General features: G+C 43.9%; 1 protein-coding gene and 1 non-coding gene across 7 annotated transcripts in view; both read left to right on the top strand.

Annotated features, from left to right (window-relative positions):
- GRID1 (glutamate ionotropic receptor delta type subunit 1) overlaps positions 1 to 18,622 on the top strand; it is a 687,130-nt gene that overhangs the window by 375,757 nt on the left and 292,751 nt on the right. The window lies entirely within an intron of this gene.
- TRNAC-GCA (transfer RNA cysteine (anticodon GCA)) lies at positions 6,358 to 6,429 on the top strand. The gene has a single exon. It is a non-coding gene; the product is annotated as a tRNA-Cys (tRNA).

Below are 18,622 nucleotides of genomic sequence, written 5' to 3'. Positions count from 1 at the left end.
ACATTAAGTTCTGAAGCCTTTGCAAGAAGAGCTGATTAACATCTCTGGGTGGATGAAATATGTTTTGACATATTTTCTAATGACTGAGGTTGAGACACCAAAGCCACCATAGATGAACTTCTTTAATTTGGACACTTGAGACTCTGAAAGTCACCTCTTTCAGCTATCAGGTCAGATCAGATCAGTCGCTCAGTCGTGTCCGACTCTTTGCGACCCCATGAATCGCAGCACTCCAGGCCTTCCTGTCCATCACCAACTCCTGGAGTTCACAGAGACTCACGTCCATCAAGTCAGTGATGCCATCCAGCCATCTCATCCTCTGTCGTCCCCTTCTCCTTCTGCCCCTAATCCCTCCCAGCAACAGAGTCTTTTCCAATGAGTCAACTCTTCGCATGAGGTGGCCAAAGTACTGGAGTTTCAGCTTTAGCATCATTCCTTCCAAAGAAATCCCAGGGCTGATCTCCTTCAGAATGGACTGGTTGGATATCCTTGGAGTCCAAGGGACTCTCAAGAGTCTTCTCCAACACCACAGTTCAAAAGCATCAATTCTTCAGCACTTAGCCTTCTTCACAGTTCAACTCTCACATCCATACATGACCACAGGAAAAACCATAGTTTTGACTAGACGGACCATTGTTGGCAAAGTAATGTCTCTGCTTTTGAATATGCTATCTAGGTTGGTCATAACTTTCCTTCCAAGGAGGAAGTGTCTTTTAATTTCATGGCTGCAGTCACCATCTGTAGTGATTTTGGAGCCCAGAAAAATAAAGTCTGACACTGTTTCCACTGTTTCCCCAACTATTTCCCATGAAGTGGTGGGACCGGATGCCATTATCTTTGTTTTCTGAATGTTGAGCTTTAAGCCAACTTTTTCACTCTCCACTTTCACTTTTAACAAGAGGCTTTTTAGTTCCTCTTCACTTTCTGCCATAAGGGTGGTGTGAGCTATAATCACATTAAAATCAAGCATTGAAATAAAGGAAACTGGAGCCAGGTCTTTGAATTACTGTATTATACAGAGTTAAATGACAATTTTTAAAAACAGTATTTTCAATTGCTCTGCTGTCACTAAAAATTGTTTATGATTGAAAATACATATTTTTAGTGATAGCAAAAAGATTCTGTACTCTTAAAGAGTTGTATATAATATAAACAGATTAAAAATAATTTATATCTCCTTATGGCTCTCCCTTTTATATTTATATTTTTTCATGTTTTATGTGCTCAGTTGCTCAGTCGTGTCTGACTCTTTACCCACTGAACCATCAGGGAAGCCAATATGTTTTATATTGCATAGTAATTCATCTACATAAATCTCAAGTAGTTAAGTACATATATAACGGAGTACCTGCTTCACAGGTTTTATAGACAGGCAAACACAAGATGTTTAGTAGTCATGGTTTAGACAAGGACCTCAGAATTTGAGCCTCAAAAGCCACAAATTAACCCATGTTTCTATAATCTGCTGTGACTTGTGTTATTTCTGTATCTTTAGGAGGGTCACTGAATTAGTGATATGAAAGCATGTCAATATTATTCTGAATTATAATTATTCAATTATATTCTAAAATATAAGCATGCACATCTTTTTTATTTTAGAAAGAGAGAATTATATACATTACATTATTAGCTGCTTTAAAAATTCAACAGTAAATCAAGTTAATTCCTCCGAATTGGTAGAGATGTATCTAATTCATCCTTTAATATTTATCTGATTATCTATAATGTGCATGAACTACATTTTATTAAGCATTTTCCTTTTCAGAGGTGTGCATATTTTCTTAGAATTTCTTTTCCTTCCTTCTTTCTGTCCTTCTCTCTTGTTTTTCCTTTTCCCGTATCATCCTTTCTTTTTTTTCTTATTTCTTTGATGATTTCTCCCCAACCTACACCAATCTAGACAATGCTCCGATAAATATCTTTATACGTTTTAAAATTTCTGTAAGATAAGCCCCTCCCCCAAAGTGTCACAAAGTATATTACTAGGTGCTTTTACATGGCTGTTCATACAAGTTTGCAGCAGTCTACACTCCTGTCAGCAATGAATGAAAGTATTTATGTCTTCACATTCTTGCCTGAACCGAAGTTATCATTTTTCTTCATTTTTGTCACTTCGATGGGTAAAAAATGATGTTTTCTTTAAATTTGCTGCTTGTGAGTTTGCACATGTTTTTATTTATTAGCTGTTTCTGTTAGCATTTGTTGCATAACAAACCAACCTGAGGGTTAATGGTCTACAGCAGCAGCTATCCATCTAGCTATGATTCTGGGGATCCGCAGTTTGGGCTGGGTTCCTGCTACTGCTCTCAGCTCCCTCGTGGGTCGGGGGTTGGCTGCTGTCAGTTACATGATTCTGGTGCGTGGTAGTTGGCTGACCGTTGACTGGGGTGAGGGATATGGGCTGAGTGGGCCATCTGTCTCTCACCATCTACCAGGCTGGCCTGGACCTATTCATAGGGTAGGTGTTACACAGTTCCTCCAAGCAGCCAGACAGGGCATGCTCCATAACTAGCACTTTTCTTTGCTTGCGTCATGCTTGTTAATTTCTCATTGGTCAAAGCAAGGCACGTGGCCAATCCAGGCTGGGGTGGAGTGTGGAGAATTAGATTCTACCTCCTGATGTGAAGGAGCAATTGGGTGGCTGTCGGTTGCAACCTACCTTTCCAATGGCTTTCCTGCATTGCTTTTTGCAATTTTTTGCTTCCTTTTTTTTCCTCATCAGTTCTAAAGGAGCTCCTGTTTTGTGATATTAACCAGTTTGTCGTACATTTGTAAATACACTTGTAAATTTGTCATACACTTGTAAATATTTTCTTTAAACTTTCATTCATCTCTTGGCTTTATTTGTGGTATCTCTTACTGTATTAAAAACTCTCTTTCTTAAGAAGTCCTTCCTCATTCCAGTATGAGGTAATACTCATGTTTCTACTGTTTTTTTCTTCTTGATTTAGCCATTTTACTCTTTCCTATTTAGAGCTTTAGTATACTGTTTTGTATATGATATATATCTTACATATCTTTAACTTATCCTGATTTATTCAAGTATTTTTGTTATACTTATTTATTTAATGAGCTATCATTTTTACATGGAATTGAATTTTTAACCTAATATTATTCCCATATATATTTTACTGGTGGGAAGCTATTTAACAATATCCTTTGACATAAAAAATTGCCCTCTAAGAATTTATCCTCCAGAATAGTTGATCAATTGAACAAGAGATATGAACAAGCGTGTGCCTTGCAGCATTATAAAAGTGAAAAATTGGGAAGCACTCTCTTCTTGAAACAGAGGATTAGATAACCAAATAGGACAATAGCCTATCACTCAACTATTATAAAGAATGTATTAGCTCAATAACTTCAAGACCTATTGCTCAGTGAATAAAGGAACACTGTGGAAAGTATGAGTGGTCTGATCCCACTGTGATACTATTATTAAACTATGCATCTATATTTCACACACCCAAATACACAAATACAGTAAGTTAATATTTTAAGACATTAACAGATGTTTTTATGTTTTTTCTATGCCAAGCTCACTGACACCCTCCCATTTCAGGCAGCAATTAGGCCCTTTCTTGCTCCTGCTCTAAGAACGGAATGGTCATGTGAGTGCAGAACGCGAAGCCCCAGAACCCAAGCTGGTTTCCAACTTTGAAATTTTAAAATAGACTTTTATACTCCACAGTAGAGACAGTGGTTAGAAGAGAAGACCTGTGTAGTCTCCAGCCTGAGGCAAAGGGTTCCTGACGTGAGATTTATGTCATTAACCTCAGATACCCAAGCTTGTCATCCGTCCCACACAGAGGAGTTAAAGATCACAGATCACACTGGTCCTGGAGAGGAGAGAGACTGAGTGGAGACTGATCTCAGAGCGCAGGGAAGTCGAGGATGCCTGAGAAGGGCTCTGTGTCCTTGAGGCTCTCCCTGAGTGAAGAAGATGGGCGATGTGAGACCATACCGGAGCTCAGCGGGTGGTGGCCCTCAGAACATCCGCTGAGTCCGGTGGCTGCAGCTTCAGAAGAACAGAAGTTTCTCTCCGAGCCTGGGAGAGAGCCTGAGAAAGCCCCTCCCAGGAATGAGTGGAAGACCATCCAGAGGTTTTCCACTGGCGCCCTTCAAGAGGAGTTTTGAGAATGGAGAACACAAAGCTGTTAGACCAGAAGAGGGCTGCCAGTGGAGAAGAGGGTGCCCCAAGTATTCAGCATAGTTGTTAAGTAGATTTGGGAAACTTGACCTTTTGGAGTCTGTTAAGGTACATCCTGCAGACCAAGGCCAGACAAAAAGTCTGTTACCAGTTACACTAACAAGGTCAGATGATAAGTGAGTGGCAGACACCCCCCATCCCCTTACCTTGGTGTCATCCCCCCAGGATGAAGGCACAAGTCCAGGGAGGAGATCGGGTGGGTAAGTTAAATCCACACTTCATGCTAGTTCTCAGTCGCTCAGTGGCATCTGACTCTGCAAACCCATGGACTGTAGCCCACCAGGCTCCTTGGAATTTTTCAGGCAAGAATACTGGAGTGTGTTGCCATATCCTACCCCAGGGGATCTTCCCCTCCCAGGGATCAAATCTTCATCACTTGTGTCTTCTTCAATACACCAAGCAAATTCCGTACCACTGAGCCACCTGGGAAGCCCTGAATTCACAGAAAACCCTTATTTGCCTGAGCTTTTTCTCTATTGCTTAAAATGAAGTTTCTGCCTAGGTGGAATGGGGACTCAAAATAGAAACAAAATTTAGTTACAGAGAACTAAAGCTGCCCTCTTTTGCACACCTGAGTATGTGGCCTGTGAAATGCATGCCCTCTATGGATGTATTTAGATACGCGTAGAAAAACATCTGGAAGGACTCATAACAAGCTGTTCCCAGTGGTAACAAAGTTTAATTTCCTAAACTGAACATGGATCACTTTTGCAATAAAAATGCAAATCTAGAAAATATTTCAAAGTATGTCATGTTCATTGTAGGCAATTTGAAAAATATGAAAAGTATATTTAAAAATTAAATCATCCAAATTCCCACCATGAAAATAACCATCGTTAATATCTTTATATGTTTTCTTTCATAGGCATATGTGCAGATAGATTCAAAGTATATATATTCTTTTTACAAAGTCAGAATTGTGTTAGTATTTGTCTACTTTTTTGCCTTTTCATATTGTTAATGAGCATTTCCCCATGCTATTAAATATACTTTGAAAGCATACTTTAAATGTGCATGCTCTGTGAGGTATACTATAATTTTTATATATATATATGTAATGATTTCTAAGTACAGATTATATATGTATATACATATGTATTATAATTTCTAAATACAAATGAGAAGGGTTAGAAAGGTTAATTAACTTACCCAAGGACACCCAACTAGCATATGCTATAGTTGGGATTTGAACCTATATCTTCCTGATTATTAAGACCAAACAATCCTCCCAAGGTTTGAAGAATAAATGAATAAATGTCATAGGTTGATGTAATGTACTTGGCTTGTGTTGGTCCTTGATAAAATTTTTCTCCACCTGCCTCGCTTTGCCTTCCCCTGGCAGGGCAATGCTTATTCCCTACCAGGGTTCCTCCCTGTGTCCCACTCTTGTTACTTGAGTTGCCGTTTCCGGAGCTTTTCCCTTCGGCCCCCAACCTCCGCTTCGCTTTGCCGTCCTTGGTTCCGGCCGGCGTCTTCTCCAGCCCTCCACGCTGGCTCTGCCTCCTTTTCATGCCCCACCTCCGGCGGCGCCGTGTTTCACCAGGGTCTGCAGCGCTTTGTGTCCAGGTCACCCAGAAGTATAGCAGGACCCTTCGCAGAGGACAAGATTTAAGCAGTTCAGGCAGCCAAAGTTCTCCCAGCGCCCCTTTAAATTTAAAGCGATCAATTCAATGAGTTATTGTGGAAGCAGTAACTGGGTTTTAGCTGGGAAAAGTCTAGGGTCTGTAAACTTCAGATAAATCATTCTGGAGATATAGATGTCTCGAGCTGTAAGTCACCCAGACATCAATGGAAACAAACACTTCTCCAGTTTCTTTTCTGGAAGTCACATCAGTGTATGTGTGTGTGTGTATCCCAGAATCTGCATTCATTGTTCACTCCAATAACTTTTGGGAGGACTGCAGATGGCATAGTGCCAGGGATTCTTGGGGTCCATTCATAAGACTACTCTTAAGAGAGGAGCCCAGGCTAAGCAAGTCCGGGCCTCTCATGAAGATTTGCTAGACTTGGTTTGGAAACCCAAATTCCTCCTGGATTCAGGCAGATAATGTAAATGAGGGTCAAGGGTGAAGAAAGACAGTCAAGAGTGGTAGGGGGACTTCCCTGGCAATCCAGTGGCTAACAGCCCCCCCTTCCAAAGCAGGGCTTCCCTGGTGGCTCAGGCGGTAAAGCATCTGTCTGCAATGCAGGAGACCCAGGTTCGATCCCTGGGTTGGGAACATCCCCTGGAGAAGGAAGTGGCAGCCCACTCTACTACTCTTGCCTGGAAAATCTCATGGGCGGAGGAGCCTGGTAGGCTACTGTCCATGGGGTCACAAAGAGCTGGACACGACTGAGCGACTTCATTTTCACTTTTCCAAAGCAGGGTTATGGGTTCGACCCTGGTCAGGGAACTGAGATCTCATGCATGGTATGGCCAAAAAAAGTGGTAGAGACTGGGCAAACTGGAAATGATGTGTCTCATAGAAGGGTTATGAAATTCAATTGAGAAATTATCATGGGGGCCAAAGTCATCTGACAGTTTGTTGCCCCATCTGAGAGGTGCTCTGGCAGGCAGACTAATGCCTCTCCACCTTTTTCTTCCCACCAACCCCCAACCATGTCCTAACTCCTGAAACCTGTGAATATATTAGGTTACATGGCAAAGGAGAATTAAAGTTGTAGATGGAATTAAAATTGTTAATGAGCTGACTTTAGGGAAATTATCCTGGGTTATCCAGGTGGGTTGATATAATCACAATGGTCCTTAAAAGTGGACGGGGAGACAAGAGTAGGAGGACGATGTGATTACTGAAGAAAGGCATACAGAGATGCAATATTGCTGATTTTGAAGATGGAGGAAGGTACCACCAGGAATGGAATCTGCTTCTGGAAGCTGGAATGGGCAAGGAGATGGGTTCTATCCTGGAGCCTTCAGAAGGGAATACAGCCTTGCGGACACCTTGATTTTAGATCAGCGAGACTCATATTAGTCATGTAATCTGTAGAACTCCATGATCATACATATGTATTGTTTCAGCTGCTAAATCTGTGGTCAAATTTGTTGCAGTGTCCACAGAGAGCTAACACAGTGGTATATTTTCTACGACCCAATAAAAAGGGAATCTCAGTGTGCATCATTTGGCGCCCGACACGATTTCCTCGTGTAGGCTAAGGTGGGAAGGCATAGACCTGACTTAGTTGCTGACACAGGCAGTTCAGGGCAGTTGGCAGGTAATGCCACAAACCAGGTGCCAGGTGGAATTGGGGCCGAGCATTGACCTACTTGTGGAGGACTGGCTAGGGGGCACAGCCATTTGGCAAGGCCCCGCTTTCTGGGGCCACAGCTGTCACTGTGCATTCTTCTAATCAAGAGCCCTTGGCAGATGTGCATAAGTATGGTCAAACATGTTTGATTATTTTTGTTTTTTGAGAAAACTAATTTTAAAAAGGGATTTTATTTACATAATGTATTTCTGTATGACTTCCTTGGATCCAATATGGAGATTATTTTATTGCTGGCATTAGTGCACTAGAAATTTTTTAAGTTTTTGAGTCCAGGGTTAAGTGACTGTCTTCAATTGTTCAGATAGCGGCTAACAAAATTGATTTCTGGCCTATTTCCAATCTGTTGCTATGCTGTTACAGGTGATGTCTCATAGAGGACTAGGTTGTTGACAGCTGTTTGGCTTTCTGGATTCTGCTGACCAGAATTAGGCTTTTGTACATTTTCAGCATGTTTACTCACCATTTCTGAGGTGAAATCCTGGCTGTGTTGTATCATGATGTATTATCATGTGTCTGCACCTCATTTTTCTTATCTGTGTAATAGACATCATGATAGAAAATACCCACAGAGTTGCAGTGAGCATTCCAGGAGTTAAGCCATATAAAATTCTGAGCCCATCACCTACTGTGAACTGAGTACTCAAATAAAAATAGCAGTTTATCTCATTGTTATTATAAATTTGAGCTATAATATGAACACCTGTAAGAAAAATGAAAAATTTAAAAATGTATGAATGACTGAAGAATTGAGGGTCAAAGCAGGTCTACAGGATGGAGTATGATCCCATCAGAGCATTTAGGTGCTACTGATCCAAGAAGGGGTTCCAGCTGGAAGTTCCTCCTCAGTATTTAGCCCTAATTATAGATAAACGTGTCCAGATATCTTCCCCCTTAATTTAGGTGGATTTTCTTGGAGAACAAGCCCTAGGGAGTCGGTCTTTTCCATCTGCATTTCTTTTGACAAGAACTCTGGGACTGTCATGGGAATGGAGGCATTCAGACCTCCTGAGAGAACTGTGCTGCTTAATATATTAAGTTCAAAAGCTTGTCAAATGGAGACCAGATAGCTAACAAATCTGCTATGAGGAGCCTAGATGTTTATAGATCACGGTGGTCTTATCTGGATGATGATTATGTGGGAGAAGAAGAAATTTCTTTTTTTTTTTAAATTGAGGTATGGATGATTTACAATGTGTTAGTTTCAGGTGTATAGCAAAGTGATTGAATTATACGCACAGATATTCTTTTTCGGATTCTTTTCTATTATAGGTTATTGTCAGATATTGAATATAGCTCCCTGTGCTATACAGTAGCGTAGTACATCCTTGTTGTTCATCTATTTCATATGTGGCAGTATGTACCTATAAATGCCAAATCTTAATTTATCCCTCCCTGCCCCAAGCAGAAAGCTCTTGATGGGAATATCTTTCTGATATTTAGTGCCAAGTGTTGGGCTTCCCTGGTGGCTCAGAAGTAAAGAATCCTCCTGCAGTGCAGGAGGCACCAGAGGTGCTGTTTCGATCTTAGGTCAGGAATCTCCCCTGGAGGAGAGCATGGCAACCCACTCCAGTATTCTTGCCTGGAGAATCCCATGGACACAGGAGCCTGGAGAGCTACAGCCCATAGGGTCACAAAGAACTGGATGTGACTGAAGTGACTTAGCACACATGTGTCAAGTGATAGACTAAACCAGAGTTTCTCAACCTGGACAATACTAACTTCTGGGTCCAGATTATTCTCTGTGGTGGGGAACTGCCCCATGGCTTGTAGGATGTCTGGCGGCGTGATTTCCATCGAATAGATGCCAGTAGCACTCCCCCTGGAATTGTGGCAACCAAAAGTCTCCTGATACCCCCACATGTCCCTGGGGGCCACTAAATTGCCTCTACAGTCCTGAATATTCATTGGAAGGACTGCTGCTGAAGCTGAAACTCCAATACTTTGGCCACCTGATGCGAAGAACTGACTCATTTGAAAAGACCCTGATGCTGGGAAAGATTGAAGGCAGGAGGAGAAGGGGATGACAGAGGATGACATGGTTGGATGGCATCGCTGACTCAATGGACATGAGTCTGAGTAAACTCTGGGATTTGGTGATGGGCAGGGAGGCCTGGTGTGCTGCAGTCCATGGGGTCGGACACAACTGAGCAACTGAACTGAACTGAGAACCACTGGGCTAGGGAATGGGGGTTCCAAGAATTAATCAGACAGCCCTTGCCATTGAAACTCTTTCAATTTAGAGAGGAGACCGCTATGAACAATGGGTCATGACAATACAGTCAGGTTAAACTTTGGGCTGAAGCCAGAGGGGAAGATAAACAGGACAAGGGGGTGGGCAGTGCCCTCTCCACAGCAAGTTTATTAGATACAAAGACAAAGGGTCCTTTTCTTGGGAATATAGGTGAATATATTGAATATCAGTTTTGGTTTCCTGATGCCACAGGGGCCAATTAGAGAGTACTGCTCTTTGAGCCTATAGCAAATGACCCCAGACCACTGTACATTTTGCCTTTGTGTGTCTGTTGGGCAGCTTTCACTTCTTATTGTTCAGAGTCTGTCTCCAGCTTCTTGTTTTTGTCTGAAAATGCTAAGGCTTGCTCAGGCCCCTCCTAGAATAATGAAGTCAGTATTGGAAAAGGTGGAGCCTAGACACAGATTTTTTTTTTTTTTTTTTTTAAGTTTCCCAGCAGGTTAGGAACCAGTGGCCTCAAGAGAGAGGAGAGTGAATGAGGGTTTGTGCAAAGCAGAGCAGGATGTGAGCTTGCTGTATCTCTCAAGATGAAATCCAGTCTCCAGGGGTTAGGTTGGTTCAGTCTCTGGGTTGGGAAGATCCCCTGGAGAAGGAAATGGCAACCCACTCCAGCATTCTTGCCTGGAGAATTCCGTGGACAGAGGAGTCTGGCAGGCTACAGTCCAGGGGAATCTTAAAGAGTCGGACACAACTGACAGACTAATACTTTTACTTTTCACTTTTCATCTTTTAAATTGAATATCAAACTAGCTCAATAAAAATATTGAATGCCCAGTTTCTTTCAAACTAGTGTCACGTTCTTCTCTTGAATGGATTCTACAAACTAGTTTTCAAAACATTTAGTTTTCCTTATATAAACTCAGAAATAAGGAGGGATCCTTATCAAATTCAAATCATTTCAGTTGTATTTATTAATAGTTCAGTGCAGCTCACTTCAGTTTCTATGGTGCCTACTATGTGTTCAGCACAAACCTGAAAATTGAGATGCAGATGAGTGAAGAACAGTCTTTGAGAAAAGTGGGCTTTCTTCGTGGTCTAGTGGTTAGGAATCTGCCTTGCTGGTGGCTTAGATGGTAAAGAATCTGCCTGCAATGAAGGAGACCTGGGTTCAATCCCTGGGTCGGGAAGATCCGCTGGAAAAGGAAATGGCATCCCACTTCAGTATTCTTACCTGCAGGATTCCATGGGCAGAGGAGCCTGATGGGTTGCAGTTCATGTGGTTGCAAAGAGTCAGACATGACTGAGCAACTTTCACTTTCACTTTGCAATGTGGAGGACACTGGTTCAAATCCCTAGTCCTGGAAGATCCCACATGTCACGAGGCGACTAAGCCTGCAACTATTGAGCCCATGCGCTGAACCTACTGAAGCCCACACACCTTAGGCTTGTACTCTGCAACAAGAGAAGCCGCAATGATGGGAAGCCCAGGCACTGCAGCTAGAGAGGAACCCCCGTTCTCCACAACCAGAGAAAGCATGCTCACAGCAAGGGGGCCCAGAGCAGCCAAAAAAAAAGTAGAAGCCCCATTGGGGGTTTTCCTGGCAGTCCAGTGGCTAAAAAAAGAAATTCATAAGATCTATATGCAGGTGAGGAAGCAACAGTTAGAACTGGACATGGAACAATAGACTGGTTCCAACTAGGAAAAGGAATACGTCAAGGCTGTGTATTGTCACCCTGCTTATTTAACTTATACTCAGGGTACATCATGACAAACGCTGGGCTGGAAGAAGCACAAGCTGGAATCAAGATTGCCAGGAGAAATATCAATAACCTCAGATATGCAGATGACACCACCCTTATGGCAGAAAGTAAAGAGGAACTAAAAAGCCTCTTGTTGAAAGTGAAAGAGGAGAGTGAAAAAGTTGGCTTAAAGCTCAACATTCAGAAAATGAAGATCATGGCATCCGGTCCCATCACTTCATGGGAAATAGATGGGGAAACAGTGGAAACAGTGTCAGACTTTATTTTTGGGGGCTCCAAAATCACTGCAGATGGTGACTGCAGCCATGAAATTAAAAGACGCTTACTCCTTGGAAGGGAAGTTATGACCAACCTAGACAGCATATTCCAAAGCAGAGACATTACTTTGCCAACAAAGGTCCATCTAGTCAAGGCTATGGTTTTTCCAGTGGTCATGTATGGATGTGAGAGTTGGACTGTGAAGAAAGCTGAGCACTGAAGAATTGATGCTTTTCAACTGTGGCGTTGGAGAAGACTCTTGAGAGTCCCTTGGGCTGCAAGGAAATCCAACCAGTCCATTCTAAAGGAGATCAGTCCTGGGTGTTCATTGGAAGGACTGATGCTAAAGCTGAAACTCCAGTACTTTGGCCACCTCATGCGAAGAGTTGACTCATTGGAAAAGACTCTGATGCTGGGAGGGATTGGGGGCAAGAGGAGAAGGGGATGACAGAGGATGAGATGGCTGGATGGCATCACTGACTCGACGGACATGAGTTTGAGTGAACTCCGAGATGGTGATGGATAGGGAGGCCTGGCGTGCTGTGATTCATGGGGTCGCAAAGAGTCAGACACGACTGAGCGACTGAACTGAAGGAAGATACACTGTGACTCTGGTCTGGTCACTCAACCATCTATTCAGTGCTGGGCCAGAAAGTGTGATGAATTAGGTAGGGGATCTGAACATTTGGAAATGTCCCCTGTGAAAGGCAGAAAATAGCTGGATTTAGAACCACCATAGAGAAGAATGGAATGTTCTTCCTGCAGGGGTTGCATGGGGGCCATACAAACTGTGGTCAAAAGGAGGACATGGCTGGAACTTGACCAGGATCCAAGAATCACGGGAGTCAAAGCAGCCAGGCAAGACCACCAGGACCTCACCTAGTTTGGAAACCACCCAGCAACCCTACCAGCAAGACCAGCATGTGGGGCAAAGTAGCAGACCAGACCAGACCAGCTGCATCAGAGGAGAGAGCTCCAAACAGTGAGAGCATGAAGCCTCTCCATGGGGAGAAGGAGCAGGAGCAAGGAGAGGATACATAGAATACTGAGCATCCACCAAGGAGGCCAACTGAACCTGCAGCGACTGAGACAGTCTGTCTGTGTCTGACCGATTGTGTCTTTTGTAGCCAAGTCTGTTTCCTTAGTGCCCAAGAGTGGGGCTGGAGACTTGTGAAGAATGTTCTGGAAAACAAAGAGGCCATATTATCTTTGCACATCTGAGTAAAAGGAGGAGTCAAATCAAAGCTCAGCTTTGTATTGCATCATCTGTTCAGAACTGTTGTTTGTTGTCATTCGTTCACTCAAGCAGTATTTATCTTGAATGGTGGTATTCTAAGTATGTGAATACTAGTATTCTAAGACTAGTATCTATCCGATAGCTCCTAGGGCTAGGATTTGTGTTAGGCAGCAAGAGTGAAACAGTAAGATATTCACAGTCCTCGCCTTCATGGAGACTGTCGTCTAGCCTGGAGAGAGCAAATGAGGCTGAGATAACTTTTGTTAAGTGCCTGCTGTATGTCACGTAGTGTATTCAGATGCATCATCTCTGTAACGCTTCATAGCAACCTCGTTTTGTGGATAGGGATAAAAAAGCATCGGTCATACCTAGACGGGTCATGAGAGTTAGGGTGGATTTGAGCATGCGCGCACACACACACACACACAGAAAAACCGACACACACATCTGAAAGATGGCGGTGCACCTCCATTCCCTGCAGTTATCTCAAATGCCTCTCAGCATCTGGCCTTGATGCTTGGAGTCCCCAAAAAACATGTCTTCAAAGCTTTCTTGAAGTCCTGGAGGGGGTCGTGCCTGGAGAGGTGTGAGGGATGAGTCTTTGTTGTGTTATGAGAGGACCCATCCCGCAGGTGGCACATGGGGGCTGTTTTGGCCCTTTCATATTTTACTGCAGATGTGTGTTCATCCATTCTGGGTGTAAAGGGACACTCAGCGTTTAAAGAAAATAATTGGAAATTGTAAGTATTAATAAGTTGGGGATCAGGGTGGCTTTGGGTGTTAAGCAAGCCTACTCAGCTGTTTTCCACATGCACTGCATCGCAGTAGCATTGGTAACTATAGGTCTAGTTTTAAAACAGTGTGTGTGTGTGTGTGTGTGTGTGTGTGTGTGTTAGTCACTCAGTCGTGTCCATCTCTTTGCAACCCCATAGACTGTAGCCTGCTCAGCTCCTTTGCATATGGAATTCTCCAGGCAAAAATAATAGAGTGAGTTGCCATTTCATTCTTCAGGGGATCTTCCCAACCCAGGGATTGAACCTGGGTCTCCCGCATTGCAGGCAGAGTCTTTACTGTCTGAGCCACCAGGGAAGCCCTTTAAAACAATATAAAACCACAAATTCATTAACATAAAAGTACATTGTTAAGAGCCAGATAACCAAGGGCAATGGAACGGTAGGCCAGAAAACATAGGCTAATGGAAGCTGTTAATATTAGCCTCAGTTCTGAGCTTCCTGGCAGGCAAGGCAACAGTAGAACTCGACAGAATGCATAGTCTTCAATGCTTACTATGAAGATGAACGCCACTGGGAGAGAGGCTTCTATTTCTGATTTTATTTTTTAGTTTAGTGCTCTGGGAGGCATTTATCACATGAGTTTCTAGATAAGGGACATAGAACAACATAATGGATAGTGTCTTTGCTTGCAGTTTTACAAACAATGCAAATGTGATTCATACGGCTGCTTCTTATATCAGCTTTGGCTGAAAGCCAAGGCATAAACAAAGTGAGATTCTAGTTCAGTACAAATTTTTCTGGGGAAAGCCGGAATGATATCACCCAGACTAGGAGCTTCCTAGGGATTTGACCTGGCACAAGGCATAGCTTAAAAGCTTTAGAAGAATTAAAAAGTGGTATTTCTTAGATTGTCTTGCTGGGTCGCTTCTGTTCATTTTTAAGATGTAGCTCCAGCATCATCTGTTTCAAGAAACTTTCCCTGACTCCTTGAGGGGGGGTTAGATGCCCTTCAACGTGCTCCCTTACTGCCCTGAGCATCCTTCCCCTCCCAAGAGCCCCTGCCTCATTAGACCTGGATGTGTGTGTGTTGAAGATGGTGACATCGTGAGAGGTAGGCATGACCGCAGCTTTGTTTGTATTCCCAGGTCATACAGCGGCTTTGGCACATAGCAGGCCTTTGTGAGTCTTCCTCAGGCATGCCCAAACTCAGAGCAGTTCTTGGAGTAAGGAGAAGTAGTGTACAGAATGGTTAGTGTCTGGGCTTGGCCTCTACTATTGTTTAACCCTGCCACCTTGAACAAGTTAAACACTGCGCTTCAGTTTACTCATCTGTAATATGGGGCTAATAAGTGTACCTTCGATGTAGGATTGCTGAGGATATTAAGGGGATTGATACACAGAACATAGTTAGCACAGCGCCTGGTGCATCCGTCTTGCTTTGAGTGTAATTAGCCATCAATAGTGAACAATGTCTGCTGTCTCTGCAGCTCTTTTGCAAATGTTAGTAGGCAGACGGACTAAGCTATGATCTGTCCATACTGGGCCTTCACACGGCCCCTTGTTGGTCACTTGAAAGCCCTTGGGCTGGTGGGGAACCAGGCTGATACTCTATGCTCTTTGGCTCTCTCAGCTGCCTTTGTCTAGAGGTTGGGCAACCCCATGCAGCCATACTGGGCAGGTTCGTGGAAGGATATTTGTGACACTCAGGTTGGAACTCCATCTCTGACGCTCTCCAGCCTTCTTCCGGGGCTTCTCACCTTGCCTCAGTTTGCTTTGGGAGGCAATTGAGTCTGTGGCCACCAGCAGACTTGGGATCCTCTTCTGGCTCAGTCTCTTATTTCCTGTGTGAACAAGGGTGGGTCGTGTGACATCAACTGTCTCACCTTTAATCATAGGGATGATGGCTATTATGAAAGGGCTTCCTGGGTGGCCCTAGTGGTAAAGAACCCACCTGCCAATGCAGGAGACATAAGAGATGTGGGTTCAGTCCCTGGCCCGGGAAGATCTCCTAGAGAAGGGAATGGCTATCCACTCCAGTGTTCTTGCCTGGAGAATCTCAGAGACAGAGGAGCCTGGCTTGCTCCTGTCCATAGGGTCGTAAAGTCAGACATGACTGAAGCGACTTAGCACACACGCAGCCTCGTAAGGGGGGCTGTTGTAGGGATTTGGCAAGGCCATCTGTTATGTACCATGCTTGTCTGAGGCCCAGCACGTGATTGGCACACACCCAGCATCAGATGCTGTTCCTCTAGACTTTGGGAAGCTCACTTCTCTGATGTCTACACCAGCCTTTTTCTCCATGACATGAATACCCTTTAGAATTCATCTTTTTGAAAACAGCCAGAAAGACGCAGGAAGCCTTAAAGTTTCATGGTGGCTTTATATGAACCAAGGTCCCCAGGGCTTAGTTGTGGGCAGGGGCTGGTGTTTGCCAACCACATCTTGGAGTTAGAGGAGCCCCCGGACAAGCCCTTCCTGCCAGGCCCTCCTGCAACAGACAGGCAGGCTGCCTGACCCTCAGGCCTGGCTGGCCAGTGACCCCAGCCAGCCTCACTGGCCTCCTGTCTGCCTGTGTATATCTAGGCCAGGATGGGCTTCTCAGGGCCCTCTTCACACTAATTGCATTTTCTGCCATAAAAGACACACAGATATTTTACTAGAAAAGGATTCAGGAAAAAGAAAAGAGAGATACTTTTCACCATGCTTGTGCAGAACGTGATGTGTGAAGTGGCTTTTTTTGTTTCTTTTTCTTTTTGAGAAGAACATATTATTTTGTTAATGTAAATATAGTGTACTGTGTACTAGAGTCAAAAAGGAAGCCTTAAGTTTAGGCTTTGTAGAAATCATAGCCCTGGAGGGAAATATACACACACCTTGAAATATGCATGGTGCAGGGGCCACTCACGTGAATCTCTTCTCTCAGAGGGATCCCCTAGACTCTGTCTCTGTCCCTCCCCCTGGCCTGTTGGTACATCCTTTCAGCTGAATGTGTCCTAGGTGAGTGGCTACCTCTGCTATCCCCAGCCATGCTGGGATTTTCTTATATTTTCTGTCTCTGTCAGTAGGGATACTTCCAGCCACTATTTTGGGGCATCCTGTGGGCACTCTGGACTCAAAGCCATTTGTCTGTTTCCTTATTGTTACTTTTGAGGGCAGAAACGTGTTTTGCACTCTGTTTTCTTCACCATTTTGCTCATCGTCCCTCTTCCTACCTAGGGCTTTTAATGGCCTCCTTCTTCCTTTAAGTCTTTCTAAACCTTCTCATGCTTCCAGCCCAGGCCCTCCATGAAGCCTTTCCCACCTTCCAGGCTGCTTCCCCATCTCCCTTTCAGAGGCCCCTCAAGCCAGCTCACCCAACCACAGACTGCATGCACACCTGCTTTTCACCCCTCTCTTCCCAACAGAACAGGCCTGACTGGGGAAAGACACATCACCCATGGCTTCCCTCGTTGCCTTCAGGCTCACCTTCAGCGAGGACATGCCTAAGAAACCCTCAGCCTGGATTTATGTTAAAGGAGCCCAGGTTTCTGAATTCTACAGATTCTTAAATCTTTCATCCTTCTAGAGGGATGTGTTGATCAAAGTGAGTCAGTATGTTTGAACTATTCCTTTGAACAGGCTATTATGCATCCCCAAATCTCCCACACATCCGATTGATATCATGTCATTCCCCAGGTTGCAGATGGGTCCTCCCCTGTCCTTACCTTGGGTTACCCGATGTATGGTTATTTAAATGGGCTGCAGAATGAAGCTGTTGAATAAGAATCTGACATTCTTCCCCTCTAGGAGTGATAAACAGAGCCTGAGCCCAAAATGTGCATGTGGGCTTGATCAAGAATTCTCTATGAAATTGTACCTTTTCAGCAGCATGATCGTGCAAAGAACACACTGCCCCAGACAGTCTCCAGGGGCTATAGACTAGAGCAGAGAAGAGTAGCTATCCCGTTCTCATCTCCAAGTCTGGGTGAACAGTCTCTACCACCCTCGGCCCCCACCCTGCCCCAAAGTTTATGAAAATAAGTTAATAAGTTCTGCATGAGAAGTTTTGGAGTTTGAGTTCTCAGCTAGCTTTCCAGGCTCACTGCAGGAAAAATGATGTTCCTTTTAATCTAGTTTTTCCTCCACCTTGCCCTTTTTCATCAGCCCTGGCACAGGCCATTCTCATCCCTACTGGGCCCTCCGTCAGTCTTCTTGGGTTGGTCAGCGTGTTCAGTTGCCAACAATAAAAACCTACTCTAGTTATCTTGAGCATATAAGGAAACTGCTAACCTGAGTGACTTCAGTTTTATTGATTTCTGATTGATGAGACAATTCTGATTTGCTGCCCATGTTTAATCCCTCTTTCCCCCAGACTATTTTAAAATAACAGTGACGTTAAGTGTTAAAAACCCACAAGGTCAAAGAGTCCATGGAAGGAGACAGCAGTGGGTGAGATCTTGGGGCTAGTTTTTGGAAAATAGACAGTGAGTGGCGGATGGTAACTGATTCAGCTGAGGAGAGGGTGTTATAACCCTGGTGCCCTATCATAAAATGCTGTGGTTCCACCTGCTTGACAGCCTTAGAACCCAGACACCACAGAGAGTGGGAAGAGGCAGGTGGCAGAAACCAGCAGAAGTTAAACAGAGACTTGCTTGGTGAGTAGTGGGACCTTTCCTTCCTTTTCTGGCTCTCAGAATGCCAGTAGCTGGCCAATAGCCTTCAGGTAGGATATAGGAAGAATCTTTTCTGGAGAATCTGAACTGGAGAAAAGACTTGCAGAAGCTGAAATTATGGAGAAGAGAGGTGCTTTCCAATGCAAAAGCAAGGAAGCCCTCCAGTCCATGATCTACAGACCACGTTCATGGCCTCCAGTGAGCTTTTGAATGGCCCCGGTTGAAGTATGGTTGATTTACAGTGCTGTGTTAATTCTGCTCTACAGCATATAGTGATTCAGTTATACATGTATATACATTGTTTTTTAAAAC

This window comes from Bos indicus, chromosome 28 (genome assembly GCF_029378745.1).
Source record: "Bos indicus isolate NIAB-ARS_2022 breed Sahiwal x Tharparkar chromosome 28, NIAB-ARS_B.indTharparkar_mat_pri_1.0, whole genome shotgun sequence".
NCBI classification, from domain to species: domain Eukaryota; kingdom Metazoa; phylum Chordata; class Mammalia; order Artiodactyla; family Bovidae; genus Bos; species Bos indicus.
The sequence above is the reverse complement of the archived record's forward strand: the minus strand, read 5'-3'. Positions and strand labels throughout refer to the sequence as shown.